Genomic DNA, 20,202 nt, shown 5'->3' with positions numbered 1-20,202 from the left:
AAATAACTTACCAATAGGCCTTGGTAATACCGTTTGAACCGAATTGTTTGGAAAGCGATTTTCAATGCAAATATTTAATGTAAAAAAACTGAATCTAATTATCAGATGAACTGATTCCTCTCTGGATTCACAACCGTGATATTAACACCAAACCTTACTGCCGAAGTACTCAGTTATGTGAGGTTGTGCCAACGATAGACCAAATGAGATTAAATCCTTTCAAAAGTTTTACTTGTGCGAGAAAGGCTTGGAATTATTTTTCAGCCGCTCCTGCTTTAAAATGTAAGTAAACATATGATTTGAATAACTTACAGATGCGGGAAACAATGTAAACTTTAATAACGAAGCTTAAAAATGGAGACAAAAGGAAGGTTACCGAGCCTTCGCAAATGTCAGATTGTCAGGACCCTCCGGCGACCCTCTTCCGCCCCCTTTGCCTCTTTTCTCCCCCATAGACTGGAGCACCGCCTCACGGGGGGTGGTTGCGCTCTTCTGGAAACCACTGATCTGCACACTTTGTTGAAATAATTTTTGACATATTTATTTATGTAAATGACGAGGGGTTAGATGAAAGAATAGAATATCTAGGCTCAATCTCAGCCCATTAAAGGCGTTTTTTTACTATTTAGTCAATTAAATAAAAATAAACTTCCGCTAAAACCAGAGAATTGTATTCAATATATGAAAAATGAGTCATTAAGAAGTTGATTAATAGTTGTTTTTTCCAAATCAGGCAACAATCAAGTGAAGTTGTGTTCGCAAAATGCTCTCTTGTTTTGTCACCTATTTGGAGATCCTATTAAAAATAATTAATCCGGACATAAATGTAATTATGATAAGGAACACCTTTCGCCTGGTGAATTAACTTACTTAAAGTTTCCTGTTCAATGCTTAGAATTTTCCGATAAAATATACGAGTTGCCCGTTAAAGTATAAACAAATAATTAATTTACGGGTTAAGTTAAGAGTTACAAAAGCCAGTAACTTTTAAACCAAACTTATAGACCTTAAACCAATTACCATTTATTTTGCCTATGGGCGGCTTACACGTTTTAATATTTTTTCATCGTTCTACTGGTATTCCTATCGGTCGATCTATTTTCTTCATTTTTTGAGTTCTTTGCTCGTACTATAACTACAAATGTTTATCCAATGTGTTTTCTATTCTTTGGTTTGCTCATATAACTTGTCTATTTGCAATTATTCTCATACTTATTTTCCTATACTGTATTTTATACCCTGTTGTTATTCGTATCATTTTTGCTTATGAAGCTTGTAGCCTTTTTTTCATTAGGAGTACGTAAGGCCATAGTTTTTGGTGGAGGCGATCAACCGCAGTGATCATTTGTATCTTTTTCATTAGCTTCTGTTTTTACAACATTTTACTGTTAAAAGATAAGATGAGAATTATCAGTATAAAAGGTTATAATTGTTTTCTTTATCAACTTATTTTATTGATTTATTCAATTGTACTTTTGCCGTACGATGATTTTCAGTTCATCTTTTAGCGCAATCAATTAAACTTAAATTATAAATTTATAAATAAAAAGCGAACAAAATGTTGTGAAGTAAGGGTTAGCATCAACTCATTGTAGAGTAGTGAGACTGGCGGTGGAAGCAGGTAAAGAAAAAAAATACAAGTTTCAGTAATGAAAATGTAATTTACGCTAGTAATTTCTATTTCTATCATCCTTATATACTTACCTTGTTGTATACAAGATCTGTGAACATCTTGATAGTTAAAAAACTATTTATTTATTATTATTTTCACTCTTTATTATCTGATCATTAATTACTATTTTTATCTTAGTATGTCGATTACCTCTGAAGTTTAGCGTAAGGAATTTCAGTCTAATTTATTTGATTTTCCACCGAACTTGTCATAATATTCCGGAGGAGAGCGAAAAAGGAGATAAAAAAATAGAATTAAAATATTACCGTTACTATATTAATATTTTGTTCCGCATTTTAACGTGATTTCTCAAACTAACTACGCGGCAAATATACGGTCTTAGCAGACAGTTACGTATTTTCTAAATGAGTGTTTTAGAACAGCTAAATCTAAGGAGAGCAGAAGATTGAACTTAGAGAAAAACGACATTTAAGGGTAACAGAAATGACAAAATAAGGGTAGCTATTTTTCTCTTATTCATAAGAAAAAGGTCAGAGTACATTTTCAAAAACTGACAGTTTTGAATGATTGTCTAGAATGGACATTAGAAAAAGCACATATTTGAAGTTAATTAATGAACTATAAATAGCCACACACTCTTAAGGGTAAATGGATGCAAATGAGAACAGTTGGTGTGCATGCTTACCTTTTTCAATTAACAAAATAGAAAGAATCGGAGAAGCGAGAAAAAATACACATTTTCTTAAACCGTAGATTTATGTGCTCTGTATTTATTTTCAATATATCAAAAACAAGAAGCTATGAATGCTAGAATTCAGGCAAAATCATGAAATTACAATGCACTCATAATGACTATCATGTCTCTCGTGACATTTTACATAGTTATAACCTACAGCAATTGGAAAATGGTGCGTTATCATCACATCACTTTAAATAAAACTCTTCATCCTTGCCACAAAACGTATTAGTTTAACAATAGACTTTTCTGAATTCAGAAGAAATTAAATCAATTCTTCAAGGACATAAAATTCCATAGATGCCGGCACAAAAAGGAGAGAGTGACACATGAATAAAGATCACCTCCATTTCCCATTTTTTTCATGCCATAGGTGGCAATTATTGTTCATGGTTATTTTTAATCGCGGTAAGACAATAGTATGACTTTTTGAAGTTAGTTCTTAAGGCGCTTATTAAAGGACTCATTATTATCATGTTAATAATCATTAATCTATGGAATAAGCTATGGGTGTTAGAGTGAGGCACGTCCCGTATAACTTCTCGGATGCCTTTTGTGTTCTAGTACGTGCTGCAGGCTTCCATGTTTTGTGTAAATGCAAACAGTTAGCCCCAAAGTCTTATGTTTGGATGGGATCCTTCTCCTTTCCTAGCTGCAGTCTTGGCCTTATTCACCACGAAGAAGTGTCTAGTTCACATCCCAATCTCACGACTTTTAAGTTGCATCATGGTTCCTGAAATCATTTGGAAACTTCCAACATTAACGTACCTTTGTTACTATGCATGGTATGATGGGGTGAGTTGCATTACAGTTCAATAGGCATAGATTATTTTCTGATGAATATGAGTAACCTTAGATACAGTAGGTACCCTCCACGCTGTTACATTACGTGGTAGAAATAGTCAACCCGGCGAAGCGTTAGGAGACTAGTTTGCGAGCCACCACGTGACATAGAATCACTTGTGACTCACCATTCCACACGCAGTACCCTGAAAAACTTTGGCTATTGGACAGAATAATAAGTGCATGCAATTAAGTCAAAAATCATAACCCAATGCAGTAAAACTACTTAGTATGGTCGACAAAATACATGAGCGGTTAACAAACAGCTATTTAATAACCTTCTAAGAATTTTTGAAGAATGGGTAGATACGTAGCATTTTCATATGTTTAAAATGGGACTGTAGTTGAAATGAAAACTCATTATCTCTCAAACATTGCTGTGATATAATATTTTTAAGAATGAAAAATGGATATCAAAACATAATGACATAATATTAAATAAATAATAAGAGTTACATAAATAAGAATTTCTATAGAGAATCATAAAGTTAGGAGTTCATGGTGTATTACATCTTTAAGGAATTATAATTATTCTACCTTTTCCGCACATAATATCTATTCACGTAGATGATGCTGAGTATTATTTTAGTTGATGCATGAATTACACTCCAATATCCTAGGGAAAGGGTCTCGGTCCACATAAAAGTTGTCATGTTGCGTTTCGTAAGAACAATTCTTTGTGTGCAGAGTCATGTTTTGGTTATCCCTTTGAACGAGATACGTGGGCGGTTGCATTTATTCGATCCATTTGCAGACTCGATCCCCGTACTCGGCGGGGAATCACTTCTCTTCCACCCCCCGCCAAACCCCCTCCTCCTCTCTTTCGCCCGTTCCTCTCTCACGCCACCGGCTAAACATCAGAGGGGAATCCACCTCCGGCTCAAACATCGGCGAATTCCCGCATCGTTTTCGTGTTTCCAACTACGAGTAGGGCACTCTATCGATTACACTGCTTAAAATATGTTAATGTGGTGAAAGACTGGTGGCTGCCTTGTCATGGTAATCGGCTTTGAAAGTTTAAACACGAGGAAACTTCCACTAAAGGAAAATGTCAATTAAGGACTCGATAAAATGCCATGGAGCAGGGATTGATTGACTCGGAAATATTTTAAATGATGAATTTAAGAATTGATCTTATTTCAGCTATATTTCAACTGAAAATACATCGGAGAACGAATGGTAGCTCTTTCGCGGTTGCTGCTACATCCGGTCGACTGCTTTTCTTATTCATCTTCTCCAGAAACTCGTCTCAGGCAAAGTGGGTTACCTACGATGGCGAAAGGGTGGCGTGGAATTATTGAAGGCTTATCAGAAAAGAAAAGGCGAAGTGCCGCGAAAAATTCCCTCCTCCAATTTAGTTTCAATTAATATAATAATAACCCAGCTCCAGTAATTTGAAAATTTTTTAATGTTAATTTAATTACGTGTCAACTCTTCCTGCCGTATTTGTTCCCTTATTTTTCGGTCCAATGGAATTAAAATTGCTAGCAGATCGAATGTCAAGAACATGCAAGGCACGATGAATATTTTCATGTCACTTACTTTAAAAATTTACCAAACCGGAACACCAAAAATGAAACCCAGGGAATACTTATCTCACCAACGTGTTCCAAGCGGAGACACATTGAAAATTAGCATGTTATGATGTTTTTCATTTTTAAGTTCATATACCAGGGCTGATCAGTAAGAGTAACCATAAAACTATAATTTGGATAATTTAAGTAATAATTTAATGTTTTGTAATTATTTTAGCTTAATGTTTGATGTATATGTGGCGCATGTTATTCCAGGCATCAGACAGCCGTTGCATATTGAAACATGCTTAGTTCGTCTACAGAATTAATGGAAGTAACAATCGTCACTTGATTGAAACATTACTTTAGTTTGGATAAGTCGTCAGCCGAAGCCTATGACCTCCTGTTTATTCTCTCCGGTACCTCAGGCGGGTAATATCTCAATATATGTAAAGAAAGGAGGTCTGTGAAGGTTTGTAAAGCAAATTTAGGTGTTCCTCCATTCCCGAGAGAAGTGCTTTCAAATCATGTCTCACATACAGTGAAATACATCATCTTGTAAGAGTAATAGTTGAATATGAGGGTAATCCCAGAAGTACCCGACCCAAAAATGAAAACGCAAAAATTTGGAAAAAAATTATTTATTTTTCAACATAACCTCCTTTCAGCTCTATACACTTTTCCCAGTGATGTTTAATAAGTTCGATACCCTTTCTATAATAAGAACTATCTTGCTCCTCAAAAGAGCCATTAACTCCTAGCATAACTTCTTCACGGTTGGAAAATGTTTGACCACCGAGACATTTTTACAAGTCTGCGAACAGAAAATAATCCGAGGGGGCTTAATATGGGAAAAAGGGTGCATGAAGTAGCAATTCAAACTTTAATTCATGAATTTTGGCCATTGCAACAACGGATTTATGGGCTGGTGCATTGTCTTGATGAAACAACACTTTCTTCTTGGCCAAAAGCGGCCGCTTTTGCTTGATCTCTTCGCTCAAACGTTGCAATAAGTTCGCACAATACTCGCCAATGATAGTTTATCCTTTATCAAGATATTCATTGAAAATTATCCCAAAAAACCAACGCCATGACCTTGCCTGCGGATGAAACGGTCATCGCCTTCTTTGGAGGCGGCTATCCCTTTTGAATCCATTGTTGATTGTTATTATGTCTCGGGTGCGAAGAACTGGACCCATTTTTCATCGATGGTAATAAAACGGCGGAAAAATTCTGCTTTGTTGCTGTGATACTTTGCTAAACACTCAATTAAAACATCTTCACGACATTGGTTTTGCTCGAGTGTGAGCAAACGCGCACCCATCTTGCACGTAACTTTCTCATGTCCAAATTCTCAGTTAATATGAGATGTAGCGCACTTTTTCAAATGCCTACTATGTCTGCTAGCTCGCACAATTTAAGTCGACGATCATCCGGTGTCAATATTTGGATTTTCCTCACTGTTTCTGGAGTCGTCACCTTATTTGGTTGACCAATGCGGTGCTCGTCTTGACAGCTCGCACTGCCTCGTTTAAACTCTGCTACCAAATATTTTACTGTTGTAAACGAAGGAGCAGACTCACCCATAGTGGCATCCATTTCAGCATTCATATTGGTTGGGGAGAGGCCTTTCATATAAATGTATTGTGTCACATAATAATGATCAATGTTATCCATTTTCACAAGTTCACTGAAAACGTTCATTATTGATGGCTGCCAAACAAATACTAAACAACGTAGCGTCTTCAATCGTGAAAAATATGCTTTATAGATTGGTTACTTTCTAATAAAGTGGTATTTTTCAAACAACTACCATCATCTCTAGGTCAGGCCGAGTACTTCTGGGCCTTACCATGTATATAAAAAGTGAGCCTACCGAATTGATACATATATGATCAGTTGCGTGTAGTACCCGTTATAAAAAACCTATAAAAATCTCTTAATTTTCCCTCAAACAATTTTTCTTCCGTGCATTAGTTATACACAGGGTTCGTCCGGAAAATAAGTGTACTGAGCTCAGGAAAAAAAAATTATTACACTTTTACATATCTTAAGCTAATATTCCTCAAAATAGGACCCTTGTGAGTCGATACACTTGTTCCAGCGGCGTTCCCATTCCTGGAACGCTCCCGCGAAGGCATCATCGGGAACCTCTCGAAGACACGTCGTCACGGTCTCTTTGACGGCGTCCAAAGTCCCGTATCGCGTTCCTTTCAAACTCCTCTTTATCTTCGGGAACAGAAAGAAGTCCGGTGGTGCCAAGTCCGGGCTGTAGGGCGGGTGCGGCAGCGTTGCCACGCCGTGCTTGGCCAAGAAGTCCGACACGACAAGCGCGGTGTTAGACGGGGCGCATTGTCGTGATGCAGCCGCCAGATGTTTTTGATCGCTGGCCGGACGCGGGCGACTCGTTTTCGAAGCCTGTCGAGCACTTGGACGTAAAATGCAGCATTTACAGTTTGTCGTTCAGGCACAAATTCGTAGTGGACGACTCCCCTTTTGTCAAAAAAGACAATGAGTATCGCCTTGATCCGAGATTTGCTCATGCGAGCTTTCTTTTGACGGGGTGATGATGGGGTGTGCCACTCCGCACTTTGTCTCTTTCAATCCGGATTGTACTCAAAGATCCACGTCTCGTCACCCGAAACAACGTTCTCTAAAAAATGTGGATCATTTTTGCAGTGATCCGCAAGTTGTGTCGCGATTTCCAAACGATTGAGTCTTTGATCATCACTGAGCACTTTCGGCACCAACTTTGCACAAATTTTTCGCATCTGTAATTGGTGCCTAATAATCTCGTGCACTATTGTTTTTGGCACATTACACTGCTCTGCTATCATCCGAACACTAAGACGACGATCAGAGTTCAGTACATCGCGAACTTTTCGCACATTTTCGTCGGTGAGTGTCGTTGATGGGCGTCCAGGCCGTGGTTCGTCGTCGACCTCTTCTCTGCCCTCCACGAACATCTTGTACCACCGAAAGATCATGTTTCTGGACATGGCTGACTCCCCGTAAGCCTGGTTAATCATACCGACAGTTTCGGTAGACGATTTCCCAAGCTTTACCGCAAATTTGATGGAATAACGCTGCTCCAAAAACTTCGGAATCGCGTTCCGTGACGTGGGTCGAGCGTGGAGGTTCGCGTTAACAGAGCTCCTCACTACACCACAGCTCAGAGCCGACTGCCTTTTTCAGCGTCGCTTGCCAACATACCCCCTCCAATCGCAGCCCGTCAGAGCGGTGCTGGGCGGGCCTGGAGGGACGGGAAAAAATCAGTACACTTATTTTCCGGACGAACCCTGTAGACTGAGTCAACCTAGGTGGAATCAGACGTCGTGTTCACCTGGAGGAATAACGTCTCTTGCCAGCAGCTGGGAGGAAGGCGTTTTCATCTATATTGATACATACACGTAATACCTTTTTCGCTTAAGAAACTTTTCAGAAAGAAACTATTTTCCTGTATATAGAATCAGAGATGACTCAGTTTGATTTTAGTATATGGTAAAGGACTTCTATAATTGGTTCCAGGATGAGATATTCCTTTAAAAAAGACGGTTTTTATTTGCCTAAAGATATTTCAAAGCGTTTTTCACCTACTTATTTATTTGTTTCCAATTCATTGACCTAATTTGTTTCAGGAAATTTTTTTATGGATCGCAGTATTCGTGATTCAGAATTTCTTTAAATTAGGAAGGCTATTTTGAGAAAGAAATAAATACAATCAGAAATAAGACGAACAATTACTCATCGGAAAAATTCTCAGGATAGGTTAGATAATGAATCAGTGGCCGGTAATTCTTTTTTCACTTTTGGGATGTATTATTTTGTACGTGTGTGCGTATATATATATATATATATATATATATATATATATATATATATATATATATATATATATATATATAAATTATATAAATATATTAATATATGCTTGTCACGAGTTTCCCCGTATTTTGAATATGGCGCTTTTCTTCGTCTTCTTTCTCATGTTTGATTTTTGCTAACTCTTGTTTTGAGGTCTACAGGCCTTCATGGTCCTTCTGGGATTTCGGGTGGGTCAGTGAATTCGTATGCCAAACACCATGTACCAAATTCGTAATCCTTTACCAAAAACAGTCCCTATCACGAGTAAGATGTTAGTAATTCGCCCTTTGAGGACGGAGGGGCGATTGGTTCGGAAGCATTAGACTAAGCAGCCCTTTCGATGCGTGACCCAATTACGTGTACGTATATGGAGCTGCGCCAGCTGACCAGTTCGTTGCCACTGTCTATCGCCCTTTGCTCCTCTGTCTCCATTTTCACACCACCAGGAAAGAGGATGTGTATGTGGGTTTGTTTTCGCTCTCTGACGTTAGCTCTGATAGTGATTGTGCTACATAATAAGAGGCGTGAGCGATTTTGAACTCTTCATCAGAGAACGGGCTACGCCTTCCGTTCGTCACTTTTAAATTATGGAAGCTTAATGGGCGCTTTTCAAATGAATGCTCGATTGCATTGGGAGAAAATTAACAGTCATGCACAAATCGGCATATTAATTTGATGGAAAATATCGTCTACCTATGGAGAGAAATAACAAAAATTTTCGTACCAATGCTTCCTTATCCCTGTCCTTAGATCAGCTGTAAAATACGTTTGGCATATATTTGAGAAAATTATCATGGTGAAATATTATTATGCAAATCACAGATATCTTGGCGGAATTTGGAAAATCGTCAGTTATGTGTGCGTTAAGTAAAAAGATGTTTAAATTAAAATTTAAGTACTTCATTTCATTTCGGTAATATTTGAAAACTTTCTCAAGATATGGAAAATTTTCTCTCAGTAATAATATGAAATTATATATCAATAGTATTGGAGTGGATGGATAGAGATCAATTTTTAGCATTTGAAAAGGAGCGAAGCACATGTATCCTGGCTCTATGCTAGTGTGGGATGTAAGTGGTCAGGTCATTCATCTGATAAAACTTGTCATCGGTTTGTGACGAATCCTCCAAGAACAATAGAATTGATAAAGCTAGGCTACGTGAAGATGTAAAGATAAGATTAGGGGAGACTTTGATTTGAAACTTAGAACCTGGAAATACATAGGTTGTGGATCTGAAATCTGATTATTTAAGCAATAGGATGAATGTTGGTTGGTGGTCTTTGACACATAGGTTGGGAGATCAGTAAGGAAAGTAGTTGGGGCAAGAATCAGGGTAACGATAAGCATTTAAATATGGTGGGAGAAGAGGGGAGTTTGCTATGGGAACTATTGCTAGGTAATAAAAGAGGAGAATGTGGTATCAACAGCAAGGATCAGGCAGAAGGTACTAAGAGCCGAATAAGAAAATTATGTGGAGAAAATAAGCAAAAGCTCTCGCGATGCGTAGAAGATAAAAGTATCCAGGAATAATCCAAAAAAAAAATTCTAATTGGGTAGTTTACGTATAATGACGAAGCACTAGATAATGTTAGAAAATAATTTAACTGATTACAGTCCTACTGATTTGGGACTGCTAGTTAATTTGTGACTTTCTTAAAACTTCCCAGGGTTGTTTGAGGAGACGTTAACGAATTTAGAAAAATACAGGACATATTGTTAGATGTAACGGGCGAGGACACTAAATTGAGATTTCATTCTTCAATGATGCTAAATTACTATCTTTATTATTGACGCTTGGTGACTGACGCTTAAATACTATCCCTTGGCACACACCCTTGTGGCGGTTTGCGGGGTATTATGTGGATGTATGAACACTCACTTGTAGTTATTTCAGTTGAACTTACGTAAAGTTTGAATACTTGTAAAAGTGGTTTGCTTTTGAGTGTCAACATTTTTGTAGTTTATGTAATTATTCGTTAAGTTACGAGATTAGAATATAAATTACGTAGATTAGAATATAACTTATCATTAAAACAAAGATTTTCTCACCAATTTTATGAAATACCTATTTGAAGAATGGTTAATGGTGATTTATCGTAGTCACAACTCTCTGGCATTTAAAGTCTCTTTTGAATAATCCATCGTTTTCATTTTATCACATTCCGATGGGAATTTAATAATTTTAATTGAATGAAATTGACGGAAATGATATTAAGTAAAACTTTAAAAGTATATAAACAAACAAGATGGATTGTATTTGAAGCCGTTTTATTACAATCTTAAGTAGAACTTGAACAAATGAACATCTGTTCAGATGGGATAACTCATACGTTGAAAAAATAGCCATCAATGTTGTTCTACGAGAATGAGAAATTGTTTTCTCTAAGGATTCAAATTGAAACTGCTAAATAATCCTTGAGGAGGCTAATAAAGTTCATGCACTGATGATAGCAATTTGCTGAGTATTTGGTAAAACAATTTCCCTTTGTTATCATTCCGGTCTACCAAGAATTCCTGGTAAGCACAAGATCGCATCGCTATCAGTTTTGGATAGCATTTTTCACAGAAATCATCCGGAACGCGGGTCTCTTCTTCGGTAATTAGGTAAATGCTGTACCCACCGGACTAGCTCACGTGATTACAAGGCAACTAAAGAGGCTCACGCTTGATTATGCTTCTACTAAAATTTCGGAATCTCCTACGAGAGGCATATTCTAACTGGGGCTGGATACGAAGGCGGTGGCGGGAAGTGGTGCCTCCACAGTGCTACACCGCTCCTTCTCTTCTCTTTGGATGTTGAGGGGAACGAGTGGTGACGGATGGGGGGGGGAAGGAGATGAAATATTTGGGTTCGACCTCGGGGAAGCTGCTAATCTCATGCATGACTCCGCCGAACCAGCGGAGACTGCGAGAGGGAGGGAAGATGGGGAGGGGGAAGTGGGAGGGGATGAAGAATATTCAGTCACATCGAAAGCACATTACCCTTCGAAGCACCTTCATTAGGCAGACACGTGCATCCATTCTAATTTCTCCTGCCCCACCTCCACACCGCGGAGGCGGCCCCCTCAGGCTCAACTCACGATTAACATTGGCCGACGGCGCGGCCAACCGGGAATGATGGTTGAGTTGGTGGTAGATTCTGGGCAATAATATTTATCTCTCCGCGATGTGGGAACCTCTGAATTGTTCCATGCATCGGCCCAGGTATATTATTTGAAGGATAACGGAAGATTTTGACTGCTCTACTGCGTGATACAAACAGTTTAGTCGCATTGCAGGTATTGACCTTTGATTACGTTACCTTCCAATTGGCTAGCCAGGTTGTAGTGTCAGGTCGCCAGATTCAATTAGCTTAGTCGTTTATTGAATATTTTGATTTTGAAGAAAATATTCTAACATTCGCTTTATCACCCTTGATTAGTTTTATCTGGCCTAATTTTTTCTGCTTCTGATGGAAAATTGTACTTGGAAACAAAACTTATAAAACCCGGTGGTTCAGTAGACTAACTCACATAAGTTCTCACAGTGGCCTCACGTATCAAGGTAATGTGTGTATGATGATTAAATGAGTTCACAAACTAAATGCTCGTGATTTGTGATTCTCCACCCGGTCGAATACTGCGTGTGGCCTCAGACAAATTCCATTGCTATAATCCTATCCCACTGTCTCTATTTTCATATCAATTTTTAACGATTCCGAATATTTCCTTCGTTGAATTTTTTCATAAATTTAACATGAGTTCAATGTTTCTTAAGTACGTAAAGGTGTGTTTAATTTGACATTATAAACACTTTCACTTGAGAATTTCCTATGTATCCCTTTACAAAAATGTCCACACATTAAAAAAAATGTTTTTGGATAAATATTCGCAGATATCTAGAGCACACTTACCATAGGTGCGAGTGTGCTAAAAGTTATTTATATCCTGTTACTTGTTTACTAATAACTCAAGTATAACAACTAAACCATTCGTAGCTAATTGAAAAAAGTTTTTGTTTATCATGAGTTGCCTACTCCTAATTTTCCATTCAAGTATATTTTAATTGGCAACATTTTAAAACATAAAATAAGTTTCATTAGTCACGAAAGGAATGCAACTTATGATAATTCATTTCATGTATATGTGCTGATTATTATGTAAATAGTTAAACCATAATTACTTTATATCAAGCTGAGTGAGAGGGATTGAACTTAAAGGAAAATTTAATATGTTCTTTAAGAAAATTTGCATTTTTTGTTCGAGGCAAATCGTGCACTTTGGTGTTGATTTTGAAAAACGTTGAGTAGAAGCTCTCTCTTTTCATATATATATATATATATATATATATATATATATATATATATATATATATAAATAGGAATTTCTTGGAATATAGGAATGTTGCACAGAGTGGAATTCAGCAGATAAAAAGCGTAAAAAAGTTTCCTTTGCTGGAACTTATATCAGGGATCTTTCGTCTTTCTAAACCAAATCTTTAATCTTTTTAGCTATCGAGGAAACGTAAATGACACTGAAATCTGCAGTATTGCCAATATATCAATAGTTATGCCAGTAAAATAAAAAAATAACGTAATTAATAGGGGCATATTTAAAATTAGGGCTGTGATCATAAGGAGAAATGGGGGCGAGGGCAATCACTAACTATTAACATCTGATTATATCGAACTCTATTTGGGGGGAAAATTTCCTTCCAGAGATCTGAATGGCAGTGAGGTGATATAATGCAAACATAGGTTCTTCCGGTGTCCTTTAAAAAAGGAATGTTTTCATTTATCACTTTATGGTATATTAAAGTGTTTATTTCTTCGAAATTAGAAATATCTTTTAAAACTCAATCTGAAGCATCAATTTGCCTGAATTAAATAAAAAAGGATGATCATGATTCAAAGATAACTCCATTTCTTCATGCATTCCGGTTAATAATCAAGAAAATATATGTCTGTACTCTCAAAATTGAAAATTGAAAACTGCAATACGTCTGATACAGTTTATTCAGCATGCAAAGTAAATTTTAAATTTATGCATTTACATATCATTAAGACATTTATTTTTGAAATAATAACATTTTGAAAATGTAGAATATAACGTCATTTCAATCGATTGAAAGCAAAGACTATTAAAAAACGCATAATTTGATGTATTTGTAAAGTACGAACAATTCCTACATCAACTCGTGATTGGTAGAGTTATTTCTGCAGTCGTCATAGGATTTTATTATTTACAACTGGAAGAGGAGAAAAAAATGTCGTGCACTATAACATACTTGGTGTACTTGGCTAGCAGGTTAATTTTTTTTATTTTTTGTAGCAGTTACGGAAGATGACTTTTGGAGAGCATTTCCTTTATCGGCTTGTCGTTCTTTTCGCGAAACAACAATGTTGAAAATATATCTACGGCGATGAGGAATATTTTATTCCTATTATATTTTATGATATTTTGAGGAATGTCTAACAGTCCACAAAATCGAAGATGCCTATATATATAATATATATATATATATATATATATTATATATATATATATATATATATATATATATATATATATATATATATATATATATATATATATATATATATATATATATATATATATATATATATATATATATAAGTATATCAGAGATCATTTTTGGTTTGTAGACAAAATTACCTTGTTATTTCAATCGAGATTTAAAATTACCGCTGTTCAAGGAACTTGGATCAGTTGTTAATTGTACACTCATTTTGTCCTATGTCGCGAAAATATCATGATAGACCATTAATAGATTCAAATAAACACTTAAGAAGAAAGATTGCCCATTAATTGGATTATTCCGATTTCAAGAAATGTTTTTCTTGAGGTTGCTTTTTGATTAAAACCAAATTACCATTTTATATATTTAGTATCCTGTGGACCACGCAACCCACATTTCGAATATTTTAAAGCGATGTTTTACAAGTCAGTTAAGGTCATAAAAATGGTTGATGTATCCCGAGCAAGCTATCTAAAATATGCGAAAATTTACAACAGATACCACTCGGTACCTACCACACCAAATTTACGTGCTATTGAGTTCCTAATCACTGTAAATTCCAAACTAGTCCCAAGCTGATGCTCATTATGTCACTCATTACTGCAATTTACGAAAGAAATCAGTGAAATTACTTAATGATATTTTATGTGCCGGAAATATCATTATCCTTTAATCCATTGAACTCTTTTGTGTATTCTCTAGTCAACAGGATTCCCTGGCTTCCAATTCATGCATAATGCCCTTGTTTGACGGGAGGATGCGATCACGAGGATCAAAATTTGTTTAGTACGAGTTCTCCGATTGACTAAAAACTCGGGTGCACAAATTTGATAAATATATGATTTTAGAAATAAACGAAAATGCTTATATAGTTATTGAAGTCAGAGAGCATATCCGCTTTTAATAAATTTACAATAATGGGCAATATCTTTTGTGGTAAATTTTCAAGTTTAATGGTGGATGAAAAAGAACAGTTTCTGGCGTCACTTGGTGGAAATTCTTCATATTGAACTTAACATTAAACCACTTAGCTTTTCCACATAAAATTTATGTGGGCATTTTACGCATAAAATGTGGAAATTGGAATTTGGAATTTCTACATATGTGGACATTTTCTACATACGTGGAAATTTTCTACATAAAATTATTTTTTTATGTGGAAAAGCTAAGTGGTTTAATTTTAAGTTCAATTTAATGGTGCAATTAACGAAGTGAGTTAACAAAAAGGCCAAAGACTGATTCTTTATAGATCCGGGTGGTTGCATGGACATTAGGTTTTGCCTAGATTTGGTTTTGTATCCTCACTTTCCTTGTTCTACCTGGGAAGTGGTGTGCATTAGTATTAGGCCTCGGACTGGTGTAAGCCCAGATTCTACTACGTGCTAATATAAAAGACACTATGAATGAAGTTTGAGCGTTTCCATTGTTCCTCTTTATCGACTGTCAGCTACTTATCATACGAGCGCTCATTGACCTTCCTCACGCCATCGAATTAGGTCACCAGATATTCTACTGCCTCCAAGTGTCAATAACGTACCGTAGCGTTTAAATAACGCATGTATCCGCTGCGCAGAAAGCATTACAATTTCCTCCAATGTGGTGATATATACACCGTCACTCTTCCGTTTATTCGCAGTCCTAACTTAATGCATGTCTGGCGTTAATCCGTCAGCTTTGTTTTATCTATTCTCAAGTCTGGAAATATCATTCTATGTGCACGAAAACAAATAAGATCATGTCAAATTATCTATCAAACTATCTTGCAATAGAAATAAATCATGAGAATATTTCCTCCAAAAAATATTCTGAGTAAATCATTTTAGCTTGGATGCACTAAATGTTTTGTTTAGGATGGAATATTTAATTTTTACTGCTAAAATTGTCTTTTAAAATGTAGTTACACTGTAATTTTACGAGCAAACATTTTTAAGCCTAATTTTTAACCCTGTTCATCCTATTTAGACCCAAACTAACCCTAGCTGATATTATAACGGGATTAATACCGGGAATAAGTACCCTTTTCATTCAGTTTTGAGCATATCAATCTTCTTATTGGTAAGCCTACGGAAATTTCTCCATTCATTCTCATTAGCTTGTAAAAAACATAGTTTTTTAGGCACAATTTCTCCTTTTCTTATTTTTTTGAGGTTGTGCATTCTTAAGAATGTGAAAAAATAGTCACCGAAAGGTGTTTTTTATAACCGGAAATAGTAACCATTAGGTCTATCACCTTTAGCTGTTTGAGAAGAGAAACAATTCCTTGTCATCAGTTTGTAAATAAATCTGAATTTCTGGTATCGGCCTCTAATTCCTCGAATCTGGTCATCGATCTTCAATGACTATTACTAGAGCTCTAGGGAACGCATTATGTTAGGCTCCTTGGCGCTAAATCCGAGGAGCAGATAGAGAAGTCTCGTTTTATTTTGCTGTCTTTGGTAAATATGAAGATTGTCTGCGTGCTCCGTGAAGCTCTGTTGTGTCGGCTTCTGGGTGTAGAATGCGTATATTTTTTATTTAATAGAATGTACAGTTATTTAAGGCAAATTTTAGTAATAAAGAGACGGCCAATCAATCGTGGGAAACTACTTTGACATTACAGTGCCACATTTGCCGTTTAGTTTCTCTTTAACGCCCGCTTGACGACACCCCAAAATCCTTCTTCTCCGCTTTTGGGCTGTCAAGTCCAACGCCGGCTACAAATTCGTGCTCAACGGTGGCGACCCCGCATCTGTGACTTTTACCGTTTGCCCGCTTGATGCTATGTATCTGGGATGTTTGAAGAGCGGAGATGGCGGGTGGGGGTGGGCGAGCGCCCGTACCTTTCCGCCGCCCTCCCCTCCAACTCCCCCCTCCTACTCCCCTTCCCCATCCGCGTCGCCGCTGCCCGGATCACGTGTGGAGGGTGGTTCCCGCCGAGGACGGAGCCCGCCCATATCTAGCACATGCCCCGCTCTAGGTCGACGGCCTTACGCTCGGTGACCACTGACTGACTCGGGCAGGTAGGAGCATTACGTGAGGTGTGATCTCCCGAGGCCATTTCAAACTCCTTCGAGCAGGGCACGTCGTCTCCTTGGAGGCATAGCGTGATCTGCTGAAAGCATCCCCTAATCATTTAGTCCAGGGTATTATCTCGGCAATTTTGTGGAAAACTTAACTCTGAGATTAAGTTCGGAAAACAAAGTTCATGTTTTTTTCGACAGTGTAAAAATTTCACTGCAGATTTTGTTAAATGGAAGAAGCGAATATAATTCCAAATTATTTGCAATCCTTGCGTTTTTTCGATAAGAACTTGTATGAGTGCAAATCGTTGAAAGATAGATAGGAGAAGATAAATAAATGAAATGGCTTGGGGATTTGGTGGAAATGCACGCAATAATAATATATGTGTATATAAATGCCATTGCTTCCTTAATTACGTGTGAAATGTATCTTTGTACCTGATAGCCTATGGATGTAAGATATGGAAAATCAGGAAAGGAGAAAGAAAAAAGCTTGATGCAATGAAATTGTGGACTTTGAGTACACTTACAAAAACGGGTATAAAGAAATATTGATGAAAAAGTGTTAGCAAAGGTGAAAGAAAAGTGATCGTTCTTAAGAGCAATAGTAAAAATAAGAGAAACATTAATCGGAAATTTAATAAGGCATAACAAATTCTTTAAGAACATAGTTGAAGGAAAATTTTCAGGGAAGAAACCAAGGGGACGTACCAGAGCTGCTTTCTTAAAAAAAAACATCAGGTGTACTTCAGACCAAATGCTAGCCTAAAAGAAGTAGAAGGAAATAGACGTGGCTATAGAGACAAGGCATTGACTACATAAAATATATATTCACATGCATATGTACACTTTATATTATAAATAAGTTTACATGTATGTAATTATTGATTCAGATTTTTAAACACAGCAACCGTCCTCAACACTGATCCTAAGTTCTGTTTCGAAGATCATGAGCCATATAGGTGTGTGTGTGTGTGTGTGTGTGTGTGTATGTGTGTGTGTGTGTGTGTGTGTGTGTATATATATATATATATATATATATATCCTAATTAGTAGGAACATAAGAAGAAGAAAAATAATTGTTTAGGCAATGAAGCTTTCATAAGAAGTAAGAAATTGATCACAAAATATTTTAGTAAGGATGTTAAGGAATGGCTTGCTAAAACATTGGTTTGAAGTGAGATTTTATGCGGCGCAGCAACTTGGGCATCGAGGCAACGTGATAGGCACAGATTATAGGATTTTGAGAGGTGAGAGAGGAAAAAATAGAAGAAGTAAATTGGACAGAAAGATAAATCGACCAATAAGTAATATGCAAAGAGCATCTTTTAATATCCAACGAAATGTTATAGATTTTGAAGAGTATGCTAAGCGAGCAACTTAAGACGAAGAAAACGATAAGATAACATGAATATTCGATAAAATAAAGGTTAGAAAGTATGCATAATTGAAGAGTTAATTCTAATGAGATGCCAAATTGTCTTTCAAGGGTTGGCTTAGACATGTTCAGTTTTAGTCCTTCCAAAATCTAAATTTAACGGTTATATAGCAAATGTATACGTACATTATGTATTTTTAATGATGCATATAATTTTGTGTATTAAATATTGTGCATTAATATGTATACGTAAAACTTTATGTTTTTTAGGAATTCATACGTATTTGAAAGGGAAGAGCCCAGCTATTTTGAGGGTCTCAGAGGTGTGAGGCCAGTGGACGAGTGGTTAACCTTATTGCATCAAATGTGTTACTCTGAGGATCGTTTGCCCAATGCTTCAGTGATGACACAACCGGACGCCACGTAATGTTGAGTCACACCAAATTCACCAGGGACTCGAGGATTCCGCCACTGACCTCTCAGCGCTGGGAAATTTTTAGCCCTATTCCAAAAAGCTTCGTGACTCCAAATTTGTTCGTTGTGGTATAACGAAACCCTTGTGGTTTAACGATACTTGAGCACATTCATATTCGCATCCTGAATACTCAAATTGACATTTACTCCATATCATTATTGAATTATTTTAATAAAAGACATAATAGGTTTGCATGGATGGCCAAAAAGTCTTTTCCTTCTCAAATCATGCATTGCCACTTAAGGTTTTCCTTAGTCGTGGAAATACATTACACGAGTCTGGGCTTGTTTTTCCCTCGATTTCCTCGGTGAGCCTTTAGCGTGTCATTTTCTGTGGAGAGGGTGAGCTAGTCCGGGGTAAATCGGAGTTCATCTGTCACCGCAGGGCATCGTCCTCTTCACAAACGCTGCCCAGAGCATGCCCGCTCTCGTCATCCCCTTCCCGCTCCAGACCCAACCCCTCCGAGGAAAAATTCCAAATTCTTTGCGTACTTAGGAACGTCCCGCGGCTTTAGGAGTCCAGAGCCTCGCTGCTCTCGATCTTAATGCACCCTCGTTCCTTGGAAGGACCCCCCCCTTTCCTCCTCAACGCCGTCCCATCACCCCACTCCCATGCTCCATTCTTTCCGTAGCGGACCCGTAACACCTTACAACCCACCTCCTTTCTCTCCCCCCCTCTCTATCTCTCTCGATATAAACGGATGCCAATGAATTAGCCTACCCCCTCCTGTACGCCATCTGCTCTCTCCGAGCGCATTTCTACGGCCCTGCATTGAAATCTGAATAATATCAGGCCGAGCGTTAACCCACAGGTTGTCAACGCGCGTCACATTTGCCCCAGGTGGAGGGGAAAGTAGGGTGGGTGATGCCGGGAGGGAGGTTTGATGACGTGGGGAGGGGGGCGGGAGCTATTCTCGTGGATGGTCGAGGGAGAAAATATAAGCAGATGTGTACGGGATGCCCCGCAAGGATGAGTGCTCATTATAGATGCTGCTGCATGTGAAAATGTTTGACGAGGCCGAAAAAATTAAATCCACGAAAAGACAATGCTCCCTGAAAGTTTGATTTTTCCTCTCCGCTTACGAATCTGTGGTCAATTTTATGAAGGGGAGAAAACAATTATTTTCATCACATTCGGTGTCACCCGCGATTCGAAAACATTTCACTCATGCTCTGCAATATCGTGCGCAATGCACATTTTACGTTCGCTGTGCTGATTAAAAATTTCTCTTCTCAAGCATCA

This window comes from Hetaerina americana, unplaced genomic scaffold, assembly GCF_022747635.1.
Source record: "Hetaerina americana unplaced genomic scaffold, ioHetAmer1.1.p SCAF_10, whole genome shotgun sequence".
NCBI classification, from domain to species: Eukaryota; Metazoa; Arthropoda; class Insecta; order Odonata; family Calopterygidae; genus Hetaerina; species Hetaerina americana.
Note: the sequence above shows the minus strand (reverse complement) of the source record.